The sequence below is a fragment of the Abramis brama genome, assembly GCF_963993115.1.
Source record: "Abramis brama genome assembly, chromosome: 11".
Lineage (NCBI taxonomy): Eukaryota > Metazoa > Chordata > Actinopteri > Cypriniformes > Leuciscidae > Abramis > Abramis brama.
The window spans coordinates 21,988,570-22,005,432 of NC_139973.1; positions in this window are offsets into that span (position 1 = coordinate 21,988,570).

Here is a 16,863-nt window from a genome sequence, read left to right on the forward strand (position 1 = left end):
CACATACACTTAATAATATGCACAATCATACAAACATAATAATGTGACTTTGCGGCCACAAAACGGTACAAATCTTCAGAAAAATTCAGCATGATAAGGGTTAACTGCAGGCGGCAATTCTCAGCCTATTGCAGAGAGGCACGACTGCCTTTCCTTATAAGGCAATGACTGCTGAACAAGCAGCGAAAATACTTGAATATATGCTATTAAATGAAACATTAGTAGCCTATGTATTCAATGACATTATGCAGTTAAAATTGACTTCTCAGATAGATAAAAAGTTTCTCTTCTAAAGAATCTTGTGCAGGAGACGAATTGTAGCATTGCAAACATAGTTTAATCGCACGAACACATTTGTGTCATTTTACGGGAGACTCTGTTGTGTAAAATGAAGTTTAACCAATGCAATAGCTAATTTTAGCAATAGACAATCTTGAGTTAGCCTACTTGTTTCATTAAAGAACAATATTTTAACATTTTAAACCTGCTGATCTCTGATGCTCATATGGGAGATGTTCATGTTAATAGGCTAATGTAAATCATGTTAAATAAAGAGTTGGGTCAAGTCTTTCACATACTGACGAGCCTCAAGTACTAACATAGTTTAGGATGGGCTGCACTTAACAAAATAAAACACAAGTGTTGTAACTAAGTAACATCACCGCAAACCAAGAAGAACACAACTGTGGCTTCAGATTAAATTTCAGAACAACTGACACGTGCTCTCTCTTCTGACTAAGCTACTGTATACAAAAAAAATACTGTGAATAATCTGGAAAAACTACGTAAGAATCTGTGTAACTACTGAAAGGAGAAAGGATCGTTATACAATAGAATTACCTCTCTGATTATCCTTCAATGCTGGTGCGCATGAAACTTTTAATACAACGAAATATTTCGTTCTATTCTGTTCCCTGTCAGCGCACAGTTTAGATGTCTGTCACGCTTAAAATGAGAACATTAAACATTGCTTAAAGACCTTGCAGAAAGAAGCAGAAGCTCTCTAGGTTCAAGGGTTTGATCAAAGGGATGTTTTCAAGAATTCATTGTCACATAGATCTTAAATCCATGACTATACGAAGTTTCTGCTGCCTTCTAATGTATAACGCTGAATATGCGAAACCTGACAGTTTTGAACTCGAGTTTGGCTGGTTGTTCTGTGGTTTTATGAAATGCATAACTGGACACCGCAGTCTTCGTCATCAACCCGTAGTCATTAAAATACCATGCAAACTCTTTAAAAAAAATTGCCGGTGTTTGGCCAATTGAAACATGTTAATAAAGTCATCATCGTATTTGAAAGCCAATTTAAAATTTCCGTCTTATGTTCTCGAAAATGTTCTCTGGCACCCAGGGGTGCAATTTCGTTTGCGGGTAAAGCTGAGCTTCGGGTGCATCCATCGTTGTCTCCTTGATGCTGGTGTTGGAACCAAGAGTTGATGCTCTTGCAGCTTCATGTAACATCAAAACATTTTTTTACATACTGCCCTGCTGAACAAATATTCTAGACAACGCGAAAAGACCCACATTGGGGGACATGTTTAGCAGTTTGTCCTGCATTTTCCTGTTTCTTTCTTTATTTTTTATTTTTTATTTACTGATATCTCATGGCAATAATGCCTAATCTAATCAGGTGGTTTGATCTAAATTACACAATCCATTTCACCCCATTTCACCCAGTCTTACTGTCATTCAGAATTCATTGACCATTACAATTCTATGTTATGGGTGTCAGGAAATTTCTTTTCTCAGAACTTGACCACAGTTGTCAGAGGGACTTATACCTGCTTAGCTATACCTATTTTCAACACCCAGTAATATTCACTAGCATGCTTCATTAAGCAAGGGGAAACAAGAAGATGATTTGAACAACAAGAAGAACAGTACAACCAACAAAAATATCTTTAAAAAAGAAATAAAAGTAGAGCATGTAATAAACAGCCTCCATCAGACTTAGTTTGAAATTATTTATTTGATTGTAACTCATCCGTCAACACTAATTATATTACACCTCAGTGACTATAAAGTTCAGCATTGAGCGGAGTATGTGCATTGAACTTGAACAGTTTCATCCAGCTTGGATGACTATTAATATCTGTCACAACAATGCAATTGGAATGTTGATGACTTGAATGGAATGTTGATGAAAAAAACTAAAGACAGAGATGGGGTAGTGGATGAAAGAATTACAACAGAAGTGTAGTGAGCAGATGCGTAACTGATAGATGAACCTCTAAAACATTTGTTCGGAACTCATTTGGCTTGCTTACAGGTACTTTTTTGGGTAAAAATGCATAGTACTTTGGTTTAACAATCAGCCATGCAGGTTGAACACAATCAAAGCTGTGGGAAAATTACAGTTTAGAAAATTTTTAGAATTCATTTGATATCACCATCAGTCTGTCATGAATAATCATTGAACATTCATTAGTAAAATTAAAGTTTAACAATTATTCATACTGTACCCTCATAACCAATCCAAACAGTTTGTATTAACAACTTTAAACATTTGATAATGCATATGTAATCACACATATCTATTAAAAAAACTCCAAGTTAACATGAGTCATATATCATTACCTATCTCTCAGCTAATATTAAACAAATGAAAACTTTGTTGTACAGGACCTATATGTTTTAGAAGTGTTTGTGCCTTTTATATTTAATAAATAGAGTCAACAACACATTTCAGTTAATATCCAGGAAGACTGGAGCAAGAATATAGTACAGAGGGGATCTGGGAAACATAATCCTATAACCTTCAGTTCATTTACATAATGTTGTGTTGCAAGTTTCATTCAAAATTGTCAACAAATTTTGGGAAGAGCCTTTGTTTCTGGGCCCCTTGTACTGTGTGTATTGCTTTGGGGCCCCCTCAGCTAATATCAGTGTCCCTGCCCTCGGGAGGATCTTTGTGGTTCCCCATGGCTCTGGGCCAAGGACTCAGTAACTCAGTCCCACCTTTTTCCTCTTTAGTGCTGACCCCTGGGTAACTATATGCACCTTTTGAGTAATAAGTTGATGAGGGACTTATACCTTGACTTGTACTCCCTATATATAGGGACTTGATTTTAATATTAACCCTGCATTACATCCTCCTGAATGATGACTTTAACCATTGTCAAAAAGCATGTGTAAGGTTCATGAGTTATAATTTTTTGCAATGCTTGTTAGACATCCCTTTTCATGATTTATCTTCTGTAAGGATCAACTGGATTGCATTAAGGGCTCTGCAGTAATAGAAATATAGATAATGTAAAGAACTTTGTACTGGAATGAATACCAGGACTAAAATGTCATTCTCAGAAAATGTGCCGTTTTTAAAGGTACACTTTTGTACCTTATTTACCCTTAAAGGGTTAGTTCACCCAAAAATGAAAATTCTGTCAGTAATTACTCACCCTCATGTTGTTCCAACCGCGTAAGACCTTCGTTCATCTTCGTAACACAAATTAAGATATTTTTGATTAAATCTGAGAGCTGATCACTCCTCCATAGGTTTCTATGTGATTGAAACTTGCTGGCCCAGAAAAGTTATTAAAGAGATCGTTATAGTCCAAGTGACTACAGTGGCTCAATCTTAAGTATATCAAGCGACGAGAATACTTTTTGTGCGCAAAAACAAACAAAAATAACGACTTTATTCTACTATTCATTTCCTTCTCTCTGGGCCTCTAGTTGGTTCACGTAGTGTTTTTCGCTGCGCGTCTGTGTTGCACGTCACCACGTAGGCTCACTATTGGCCGACGCTGGTCATGTGTGTGATGCGTGATGACGTGTAACACAGACGCACAGCGCAAAAACACTACGAGGCCCAGAGAGAAGGAAATGAATAGTGGAATAAAGTCGTTATTTTTGTTTGTTTTTGCGCACAAAAAGTATTCTCGTCGCTTGATATACTTAAGATTGAGCCACTGTAGTCACTTGGACTGTATTAACGATCTCTTTAATAACTTTTCTGGGTCAGCAAGTTTCAATCACATAGAAACCTATGGAGGAGTGATCAGCTCTCAGATTTAATAAAAAATATCTTAATTTGTGTTCCGAAGATGAACGAAGGTCTTACGCGGTTGGAACAACATGAGGGTGAGTAATTACTGACAGAATTTTCATTTTTGGGTGAACTAACCCTTTAAAGATTGCATACTAGTACCTTAAATGTACATAGTATTACGTATAGTGTGCATATTATTACCTAAATGACAAATCAGTACCGTCTGTAAGGGTATCACCCCGAGAGACAGCTTTTTTTTTTCCAGCTTTTATTGGAATATAATAAGATGCTTGTATTATGGTACAATATACTGTATATATTTGACATTGGTAATATGATTTTATTCTTACTGTTCTATTTGTCCCATACATGTGGGATGGTTTGGGATTGTAACCCATCTAAAATAAAATAAAAAATGAAACGATAAAAAAATACTATAATGAAAATTGTTTGTGCCACAACCTTAAAGTGAAAAATGAATATACATTATTATATTGTATACACACCTGCAAACACACACAGTGTCAACAGCTGTTACAGTTATAACTTAAGTGCCTTATTGCCATTTTTCAGATGAGAGTGGGAAAACAGACCGTCGTCACAGTGACTCATACAAGCCCTATGAGTTAGGCACTGATTGGCTCAGAGTCCTGAGAGAGCAGTATATAAATAGTAAGGTAATGTTCATGATTATTGAACAATGATGACCAGCCAGAATGACTCACTGTGGAACACTCAATTATTCTATGTGCACACATACAATCGCTTCCTGTCTCTTCCACTCTTTCTCTCATACTCTTTTTCTCTTGTGGCTCTGACGCACTTGCTCTATGGTGGTAAAGGTTAATGTGGGCCTAATACACTCTCAGAAAAAAAGGTACAAAAACACTGGGATGGTATCCTTTCAAAAGTTACAGCTTTGTGCCACCAATTTGTGCATATTCATAACTTAAAGGCACATGTTAATTCCATAAACGGTACATTATTATTTTAAAGGATAAATCCCCAGTGATACCTTTTTCCTGAGAGTGTATTTAGTCTGTGTATAGCTGAATCACACCCATTAGCTTGCCATTAGTAATATTCCTTAATATTTCTGAATGGTATGGAAAGTGCATGTCATAACTGTAGTTAACTATATTTAATAGGGGTGTAACGATACCCACGTCACGATTCGATACATATCATGATACTGAACTCACGATACGGTATTATTGTGATAGTCCAAGACATATGGTAAAAGGTTAACAAAAAATGTACTGTTGATTAAAATGCTACATTTGGTATTACATTGTGGGTGTAAATGACTAGGCTTGGACTTGGTGCTGCTGCTGCACAGGACAATAGTGACACAAGAATAAAAATATTCATGATTCTGAAGCTGAAAATACAGAATTATTTTAGACGAATATGCTTGCACTCTGTCACTGACTTGATATATTTAAAATAATGTAGGCCACTTTTTACTGGTAACATAAGACATTTGGCATTATCAGGACTCAAATATCCCAACCCGATCTCACAGGAAAACGTACAAATTCTACGAGGTGGCTAATTCGTACGAATTCATACGACCTCACTCGTACGAATTAGATTTTAGCAAAATCGTACATATTTTACGAATTGCCCAATTCGTATGAATTCATACGAATGACCTACCCCTGACCCCGCCCCTAAACCTACCCATCACGTGGGTTTAGACAAATCGTAAAAATTCGTACGAGTGAGGTCGTACGAATTCGTACGAATTAGCCATCTTTTTATCATTCGTACGAATTCGTACGAATTGGTCGTGAGATAGTGTTGAATATTCCCCCACTGCATTATGCAACATTATATTCAACATTATATATAGTAGTTTACTATAGTCTACTACATTATAGTTCTGACACTAAGGGCCCTATCTTGCACCCAGCGCAATTGACTTTGTACACTGACGCATGTATCATTCCTATTTTGCACCCGCGCAAAGCGCGCTTTTCCCTCCACAGAAGCACGTCGCTAAACTAGGGAATGAACTTGCGCTCCCTGGGCGGTTCAGCGCAAAAAAGGAGGCGTGTTCCGGCGCAAACGTTCCTTCATGCTATTTTGCAGGTTTAGAAAACAATTGCGCCACTAACCAGGAAAAAATAGTTTAAAGTCAGTGGCGCGTTGCGCATGTTATTCATATGCTATTTTAAGGGCGCATGCTTGGCCATAATCAATGTAGCGTGTGCACAACGCGCATACACTTTGATTCTCTCATCTACACAGAAGCAGCAGTTTTCATTTTTGCAAATCATACATTATTATGATAGATAGATAGATAGATAGATAGATAGATAGATAGATAGATAGATAGACAATTTATTATAAAAGCATACATCTAGCTTACACATTTACCCAAATTATCATACGCCTTTTTAACCGAAGTTAATTTGGGTGGGTTTCTCCATCCCCAACGTCCCTGACGAGAGCGTTGCTCTCCTTGGCTGTGAACCGCTCCTGGCGCGCGTCTGGCAAATCCGCCGTTATAATAGGAATCCGCTTTAGAACAAAGCGCGTCTGCTCTTAAAGGGAATGTGAGATGACGCTCTGATTGGTTTATTTCACGTTATGCCCAAACCACACCTATGAATAATGAAGCTACTTCAGACCAACCCATTTTAGATTTGCGCCTGGCGCAAGAGTCATTTATCCCGCTGGGAAAATAGCAACAGCGCCAAGACCCGCCCACAAAGTTACTTGCGCTTTGCGCTTTGACACTTGCGTTTCAGATCGTTAAAATAGGGCCCTAAAACTCTCACACAGTACTTTTTTATTTTGGATGAACTATACACAATACCAACATGGTCACTACCCACGATATATATTGTTGCATTTTTGTATTGCGATATATTGTGACACGATATATTGTTACACCCCTAATATTTAAATAATTAGAATTTATAAATTAGAAGCCAGAACATTTACAAGCTCAATTCACATTGCTTTTGATTGCTCTTCATGTACATTTGATTAAAGCAGCTTTATAATAATAATAATAATAATAAAAAAGTATATTTCAAAATTGAGACTACGGTGGAAACTGAGAGAAAGGTTTGGAGTGGCCTCGAGCGTGGCAGTCAGACATCAATGGGGGGTGATTAGCTTCAGACACTCTCACCCTCACATTTCCACATTAACACGGAGCAGCGTGATCAGCATCCGCCTCCATAACAAGCCTTTTATAATGACATACTCATTTCACACTACCACATCCCTTAGGCAGCCTCTCTGTGTCCTTCTGGCAGACTCATGCTACTGAGATCAAATCCAGTTGATATCTGCACAGCAGTCAAATACAGGATAGCAAATTCTATATGATGTGCATATTTGAAAGCAATTATGTGCACCACACACAACATGCATTCTTATAGATTTTCTGAAGCTATTTTATAGAGAGAAAAATAGATTGATAGATTCGGATGGTTGTGTGTTCTTTTTGGATCAGCGCACTGAAATGGCTGTGCCGAAGTCATTGTTATCACGACTGCTAGAGTGACTGGCTCTTTAAACCACACTGCCTGCAGCCCCATGCAATGAGCCACCCCCACAACACACACACTCACATGGTGTGTGGACACACACATGCATGATGCACACACACACACACACTCTCTCCCTCTTTCAGCCACACACACATTGAGTGTCACCACATCCCTGGAGCTGGAGATGGGGGGATGGGAGAAGTGATGGAGACAGAGCGAACGATAGAGGGAGGGGTGGAGAGACAGACCGCCAGGCTCGTGGAGGGGAGTCGGTGGAATTTTGCAGGTTGCCGTGGAGAACAAGTCAATACTGTATTGAGCACTTTGCAGGCAGGAGGAAAGAAAGTGAGCAAAATGAGCTCTGAAGCGAAGTGTGTGAATCAGAGTGTGTGGGGTCGTGCACATACCCATAATCTGCAGGTAACCCTCAAACAAAAGAACAATGGCACGATTTAAGTCAATTGTATGGTGTTTTCCACAAATATTTCAGGCTGGGCAATATACTTTAAATCTGTTTAGAGTCAATGAAAAAGCAAATCTGGATCACCATCAAAGTGATTTTTATTTTTGTATCATTCAAATGCACTTGCAGTCTCTGTTTCATCAAACACATCATGTGTACATCAGCATCAGGATTTGACATTCCATTAACGTTTTTTTAGTGTGATAGAATTCTACATGAAATATACACTGTGAAAATCCCTGAAGAAATTATATTTAATTGATTTGAAGTCCCCTCAAGCATGACTCATGCTGTTTCGTCTGTGTACAAACCTTGCTAAATTTTTTAAATGAGAATCAGTTTAGTCACGTATACACTGAAAAAAAAATGCTAAAGTAAAAATACGGTCTAAATTAACTGAAATTCAGGATAATAATTGAACGTTTCTGAATTAAGCTAAATACATTAGGTTAGACTAACAAAAATAAGTTTAAGGGTTAGATCAGGTATAGAAATAGTTCTTTGCACGTTACCACTGTTTAAAGTGTATTTAAAGGACAGAACATAAAGGTTTTCAAATACAATTTCAAGCATGTCACTGCAGCATAAGCGAATAAGCAAATATTACTGTAAACCTTAGAACCTGCCATATGACTTCATGTCTTTGGAACAATTCTATCTTAACGCACTGTAATCCTCTTCGTGCACCAGTGCCCACCACCTCTGTCATGCAAACCCTTGTTTTCCTCTCTTGCCTGTGGAACAAGGCCATTGATTGGAGTACCTAACTTGGGCCTGGCCGCTCTCTCTCGCCTGCCCTCAAAGACTTCCTGTGGGGAGGCTAATTTGCCTGTTTGCATGTTAATGTAGTTGAGCCGGATAGAGAGAAAGAGGAACAGATTTACTTTCAGTCAAAACTCATCAGCAGCCTGCCACAAATAATGATCCATCAGCAAAGTCTTGACTGGAGACAAGCAATTTTCCTATCAATTACATGCTGGATTATCATATTTCAGGAAAATGACTAAACGTGAAATGCACAGTGGTTGCTTTTGGGTACTTGAAAAACAAAACATGGTTACAGAGTAATGTCATGATTAATGAGAAAGGTATTATTAACAAAACCAAATGATCAGAACCAAACTGTTCCTCTTTCTCCAGTAACTGGAAGTTAAAAAAAAGATTAAATATCAATGTATCACCCTGACTGTATTAGGTTACACCAACAAAACTAACTTTGGGTCAGGTCAGGTAATGACTTTGGGTAATGACTGCATATTTTCACTCTTTACAATGAATCCATCAGTTTTTCATTCATAATAAATTCCATTTATGTTAAATGGCACTGTGAATGTTTTAATGCAAATTATTATTTATGAATGAAACTAATCTGATATGGACAACTAGTGCTGAATCAACAAAGATCCAGTACACATCCAGATTTTGCTGAATGGCTAAATGTTCACCTCCTGGGGGTTAAATTTCACTGAACCTTCATTCCAAAGTTAGATAGGGAACTGTTCCAACTTCAGTGATTTTGCCAAAAATGTGTTCAGCAGAATGGAAAGGTACACTTTATTTATTCCAGGGGGGATTAATACATCAGAATTTCCCCTGTGATGTTACCTGTAATTCAGAAAGAGAGAGAAGGAGAGGTCCTAATGTGTTCCTGGACTATATGACCCTGCCCTCTCTCACACACACTCCCACACACTTGGTTGAGACTCTATAAATAACCCAGCCCCATCTCAAGCAAAGACATGAACCATCGCTATCATCCAGATCACAGGACTTAATACATCATTAAATCAGTCAATGACTCTAAAGTGTTATAATTGTTGGTTTCCGACCATCATATGGCTGTATACAAAAAGATTCCAGAGGTGCAAACCAAAGACCTACATCATAAATATGCGTGTGTTTAGTTATGTGACATTAATTGTATGCTCTGTGTTTCTCTGAGAAAAAGAAACAAACAGATGCAGTTTACTCAAAAATGTAAATTCTCATGTTTTTCCAAATCCATTTGCTGTTATTATTGTTTATTTTTTTGGGAGATTAACAGTTAAACAATTAAACAAAAATTACTGGAGCACATTTTACATGAAAATACTATTTCAGTATTTCTACTTTAAATTTCATATTTATTATTATTACACAATTATTGGTGAACTTTTCTAGCAATTTCTGAGTAAATCATGCACATTTTTTTCAGTAGATCAAGCTTCAGAAAGGATTCAACAAGCACTATACAAGCACCACAAAAGTACTCCATGCAACTCATGTACCACATTAAAGTAAGGGTGTCACAATAGACAGGTATAAATGACAACCTTCATTAATAAAACATCAAATTAAAGAGTCTGTAGGAAGTGCTGATCAACAGTAAGTTCTTTTGTATATGCTTTTGTGCAGTTATGGTTACAAACTCTCTCCCCACCTCCCCACACTTGTATTTTGAGTGTGACTCATTGGCCAAGAAAAAAAATCATAAAACAACATAAAGTTAAAGAAGTAATGGCTGTTAGCATTGTTATTATTATTTACTATACAGATTACATAGGACTAGTACATAGTGTAGGACATGGTGGCTTTAAATTTGATGTCTATGGTGAACATTGTATATGGTCTGTTCCAGTTTGAACAAATGATCAAACAAAATCATTGTGTTGAATAGAGCTGCATAAATAATTCTTCTTTTGTATTCCATGGAAAAATAATTGGTTTGAAAATGGTCTGCAACTAAGAATAAATAATTACAGAATTTGTCTGTTTGGAGTAAACTATTATTTTAAACAGGAACTGAGAGTGCCTGCAGAGGCATGAGAGGGGCTGAAAGGCCTCCCCTGGCTTCAGCTCAGATTCTGCAGAACTAACAGTGTGTAACACAACCCTGATCTGGCACCGGTAAACACAGAAACTCACATAAGTTATCTCTCTTTCACACACAAACACACACACAGAGAGAGAGAGAGAGAGAGAGAGAGAGAGAGAGAGAGAGAGAGAGAGAGAGAGAGAGAGAGAGAGAGAGAGAGAGAGAGAGCGAGAGAGAGAGCGAGAGAGAGAACTGTAACATCAATCTGAGCGCTTACATGAAAGGCCCCGGAAACTGTCAGACCTGTGTGTATGTGTGTGTTTGAAGGACATTACTGTCTAAGGGTGTGTCTTTGTTGTCATTTTCACAGTACATCTGAAATTCCATAGACACGTGAAGTGTGAACAAGAGGAAGTGTTTGACACTGTCCAGTAAGTGTGTGTTGTATTTCCAAATGTTTGTATTTTTTTTTCCCATGAAGGCACTCAAAACTCTCATGACTGGTTCCTGCAGTAAGCTGTTCCAGAGAACTCCTTTGTGTTGGGAAAAGTTGGGAGAACTCGAGCGTAAATTATGGATTTTGAAAAATTTCCCACTGCTGGTGGATTTTGGATGTGCCAGAAAGAGGGAGGGTGGGTGGAAAAAAGAGGGCAGTATGTGAAGTTTACACAAGCCCACAAAAGGAAGTAGAATTGTGATGTAGGTCTAGAAGGTGAATGTGTAGGACCGGGAAATGATAGACCAAGACCCTAGTTAACAACTGCATTAAAAGACACACAGAGAAAGGAATAGCAATACATTTATGTAGCTTTTCCTTAAGACAATTTTAAGAGAGGATGAGAGAAGAGAAACATACTGACAACAATCCTGCAGTGTCCTGCAGTTTGTAAGCTTTCACCTAGATAGAGGAACGACCACAATCACATAGTCATTTTACACTTGCCATAAATTTAGCAATAAACTCATGATTAAATAGTCATAAAATGTAGCCTTGTCTGTCTCTCTCAAGCTCAGTGTGCATGGGAATGAAGGCTTGCAGTGTAATAAGACTGTAAAACATAGCATACATTTTTTTACCTGTAAATCTACAGTAAAATACTGGCAGCAGTGGTTCCGTCATTTACTATAATTCTACAGTTTCAGTACTGTTTTGCATTTTACATCTTTACTGCAATTTTACAATAAAGTACTTTCTTTTACATCCCTTTATTTACAATAAAGCAAATTCTACACTTTTTTTTACTATTTTCTCTTTACTCTATTTTTTACTCTGATGTCCATTAACATCTTTCCTAGTGTGTACCCATTTCCCCGTGTGTTCCTGAGTGAGGTTTATATTAAAGACTGTTTCCTGATCCCTTTGACTTTGTGCGATACTTACATTTAACCACCTGTTACAGGTATATCATTTGCCATTTATTAAAACACAGGCAAAAAATTGGCATTGACAAATTGGCTGAAATGGACTCAAACTGAATCTCAGCATAAATACAAACAAGTCAAGAAAAAACTAAATAATTTTTCTTTATATCCCTGAGATATAGGAAACAACGCTAATGGGGAAATTGGTTCTTATTGGTTCATATCTGTGCAACTGCACAGACAAATGGCATTTCAGCCCGGGGTTGGCTGCCTATATTAGCTATGCAGAAATTCCCATTTGTCAGAATCTTTCGACTGAGGAGCGGCTAGCATGACTTGTTGTTCAGTGAATGCTCGTTCCTGTTATCTCAGGGAACCAGGGTTACGTGAGTAACCATAAACATTCCATTTCTATTTGGTTCACTCACATTGTGTTAGTTCGCTGACGCTGATTTAATAGCGCCATGCTACAAGTGCAGAACGGAAGCCACTCTGAGAGCCAACAGCTTGCATTTAGCTAAATTGCACAAGCATTTAGACTGACAACATCGTGCTTGAAGAGGTCATGTCCAGGTTGTAAAATCTGAAGAAAGTCGACGGCAAGGACTAGCCGGCCGCCACACAGATATCTGCAATAGAGATTCCACTGGACCACGCCAAAGAGGAGGCCATACCTCTAGTGGATTGGGCCCTAACTCTTAGGGGGCACATCAAATCGACGGACTTGTAAGCCAGCTCTATCCATCCATCCATAATCCATCTGGAAATCCTTTGCTTCGAGACCGGCAGCCCTTTAGTGCTGCCTCCAAAGCTGACAAAGAGCTGCTCTGATTGCCGAAATCGGCTAGAGTGCTCAATATACACTCTAAGGGCACTGACGGGACAGAGTGGATGAGGTGCCTACTCGTTCTCCGCGAGCGGAACAGCTGACAGTGCTATCCCCTGCATTCTGAACCGTGTGGAAAGCACTTTCGGCACGTAGACCTGAGGACCACTTTACAGTCGTTAGGACCGAACTCAAGGCAGGAAGGTTCCACAGACAGCTCCAACTCACTTGATTGACGCTGCAGCAAGAGGGCAGTATTAATTGAGAGGGACCAAAGGTCGGTTGTCTCGAGTGGCGCAAAGGTAGGGCCTAAGGACTGTGGAGAGGTCCCATGACGGGACCGAACACAGGCAGGGAGGATTCAACCTCCTAGCTCCCATGAAAAACTTAACAACCAGGTCGTGTTTCCTAATTGATTGACCGGCCACCGGGGTGTGATTTGCCACGATGGCCGCCACATATACTTTGAGTGTGGAGGGGGCATGCCCAGCGTCCAGCATCTTCTGCAGAAAATGACACAGTTTTGCATTTGGTGGGGTCTATTTTCCAAGCTAAGCACTAGGGTTGCCCCCTAATGGTCGACTAAGCGTTAGTCGACTAGAAGAGGCTTAGTCGACCTAAAAATGTATTAGTTGGTTAGTCGAAGAAAAAAAAAACTTGTGTATCGAAAGCTTGAAATGTCTCTTTTTAAATTAACCAATTCAAATGAAAAACAAATATTCTAAGATTATGTTATGAAACATGCATGTAGGTGCGTGCACTGTTCTGCGGAGATGACGAGTCAGCATCGTCGACTTAATTTCTGCAGCCGAAAACACAGAAAACATTCTTCAAATGTTCTAACAGTCTCCTTGCTGTTTTATCACGACACATTCATAATTATTACTTTTGCTCGTGGGCTGTGGCAGGCTTTATGTGTGCGTTTGAGCGCTGATTAGGCTATGTATAGACAATAAGCTCATTATTATGATTTATGGCTTATTAATATACACATGTGATTAGTCAACTAATTGCTTAAATGAATGACTAATAGTCGACTAGAAAAATCTTTAGTTGAGGGCAGCCTACTGAGCAACAGCTTGAGAAAACGTACTCGTTACTAACGTAACCTCGGTTCCCTGAGAGATAAGGGAACGAGTATTGCGTAGCTATACGCTATGGGAAAACTCCTTTTCTTGAGAATATTGAAGCCTTTATTTTAAACCGCAGTGCAGTACACAGCAAGCACATTACAGGCTGTCTAAGCGCGCTGATTGGCTGGGCTGCGGCAACTGCACAAGCCTATGGCGAAACAGCGAGGACGTGCGAACCTATCAGGGGGCTTCCCGCCTCGCTCGCGCCTCGCACGCCAAAATGAGCGTGGCTGCTGACTATATAAGCGCCCCATTTCGCCATAGGAATCAAGTTAAATCGACTGAAGCGACAGACCGAGACGTGCAGCGTAATAACACGGCCGGCTACATAATACTCATTCCCTTATCTCTCAGGGAACCGAGGTTACGTTAGTAACCGAGTATGTTCCCTTTCGAGAACGGTTCAATCGTATTGCGTAGCTATACGCTATGGGAACACATTTTAAAATGCTGTGTTATTAGCTGATGACTTCGCTCTAACTACCGCCTGGAGCTGAAAAGCCAGAGACTTATAATAGAACTAAAGTCAGAATCCAACGGGGACCGGATGAGTCGGGGCCCTCGAAGGAATATGTAGAGGCTTGGGCCCAATTGGGGCCAAGGCCTCCTATACAGAAAGGACTCGTGCCTGCAGAGCCGGCACTTCCAAGTTGTAATATCTTAAAAATGCACACAATGTCAGCAATTGGTACACCACTGGACCATGCCCAAGAAGAGGTCATGCCCCTTGTGGAATGAGCCCTGACGCCTATGGGGCATTGAAGGCCCATAGAGTCATAGGCTAAAGAGATAGCATCTACTATCCATCGTGATAATCTCTGCATCATGACCGGGGACCCTTTGGTGCGGCCGCCAAAGTATACAAAGGGCTGTTCTGACTGCCTGAATGGGGCAGAACGCTCTAAATAGACTCTGAGAGCCTTGACAGGGTAGAGTAGGTTCAAGTCTCTATCGTCTTCCGAGGAGGGAAGAGCCGATAGTGAAATAACCTTTGCTCTGAATGGAGTCGAGAGCACCTTGGGTAAATAACCATGTTTCGGTTTGAGGATGACTCTGGAGTCGTTAGGCCCAAACTCAAGGCAGGAAGCGTTCATTGAGTGTGCTTGTAAATCGCCTACTCGCTTGACTGATGCTAGGGCTAGCAGGAGTGCGGTCTGGAGCGAAAGTGGCTTTAAGTCAGCCAACTGAAGCGGCTCGAAAAGGGAGTCCCTTAAGAGCCCTGAGGACCGTAGATAGGTCCCAAGCAGGGATAGAGGGAGGTCAAGGCGGGTTAAGCCTCCTGGCCCATTTGAGGAAGCGTACAATCAGGTCGCTTTTCCCTAAAGATTGGCCTGCCACAAGAGCATGGAAGGCTGCTATGGCCGCCGTATACACTTTGAGTGTGGAGGGGGTCCGGCCTGCATCCAGCAGCACTTGGAGAAAGGAAAGTACCAGTGGTACTTCACACGTATAAGGGTCTTGGTTTCAAGCTGAGCACCAGCCGGTGAACACTGACCACTTAAGGGCGTAGAGACGTCTTGTGGGCGGAGCTCTAGCCTCAGCAATGGTGTTTAGGACTCTCTCCGGGAGGTCCCTGGATACCCGTTGAGGGGCCATACATGGAGGGCCCACAAGTCGGGATGGGGGTGCCAGTTTGTCCTGTTCACCTGCGTGAGGAGGTCCTTCCTCAGCGGAATAGGCCAGGGAGCTGTCTCTAGCAGCTGCCATGTCTGGGTCCGCCAGAGAGGGGCTATTAAGAGGACTGCACACTTGTTCTCCCTGATCCGTTCGATGACCTGAGGGAGCATCGAGACCAGAGGGTGGCTGGCCAATTCGTGGGCCAGCGCATCCCTGCTCTTTGAAAAGAATATTGGACAGTGAGAGTTGTCTTCTAAGGCCAAGAGGTCGACCTCTGCCCTCCTGAAGACACTCCAGATCAAAAGAACCGTCTGAAGGTGGAGAGACCATTCCTCGGGGGGAATGTTGTCTCGAGATAGCATATCTGCACCCTGGTTCAGTATGCCCGGTACATGCTCCGCTCTGAGCAAGCGCAGGTTGGCATGAGCCCATAAGAGGAGCTGTTTGGCCATGGTGTACAGGTTGTATGCCCTGAGACCACCCTGGTGATTTATGTATGACACCACTGCCATGTTGTCCGTCCGGACCAAGACATGGTGTCCTGCCAGGTGTGGGAGGAAGGTTTTTAGAGCTAGAAAGACCACTCTTATTTCAAAGCAGTTGATATATAGGCGCTTCTCCGAGCTTGACCAGAGGCCAGGGGCAGGCCTGGCCTTGTACAGAGCCCCCCAACCTAAGTTGGAGGCGTCTGTTGAAATCACCTTCCTCCTTGAAACCAGACCCATGCTTACACCAGACTGGCTGGGGGACAGTACACTCTTGCAGAAGTTTATCCTGAGCCCAAGGCATTCTAGATGGCTGAGGAGCCAGGTTTTGTGAGTCTGAGACTCTGCCTCTGACTGGGCCAGAACAAGCCAGTCATCGAGGTAGTTCAGAATGAGCATTCCCTGCTGTCTCAGGGGGGAGAGAAATCCATGCATTTTGTAAAGGTACGGGGTGCCAGTGACAGTCCGAATGGCAGGACTGTGTATTGATAGGCCCGCCCCTCGAAGGCGAATCTCAAGAATGGCCTGTGAAGGGGGGCTATTTGGATTTTAAAGTAAGCACCTTTCAGATCCACTGAGAAAAACCAATCCCTCGGGCGAATTTGCGCAAGGATTTGTTTGGTCGTCAGCATCCTGAACGGCTGTTCCATGAGGGCCTTGTTCAGGTGTCTGAGATCTAA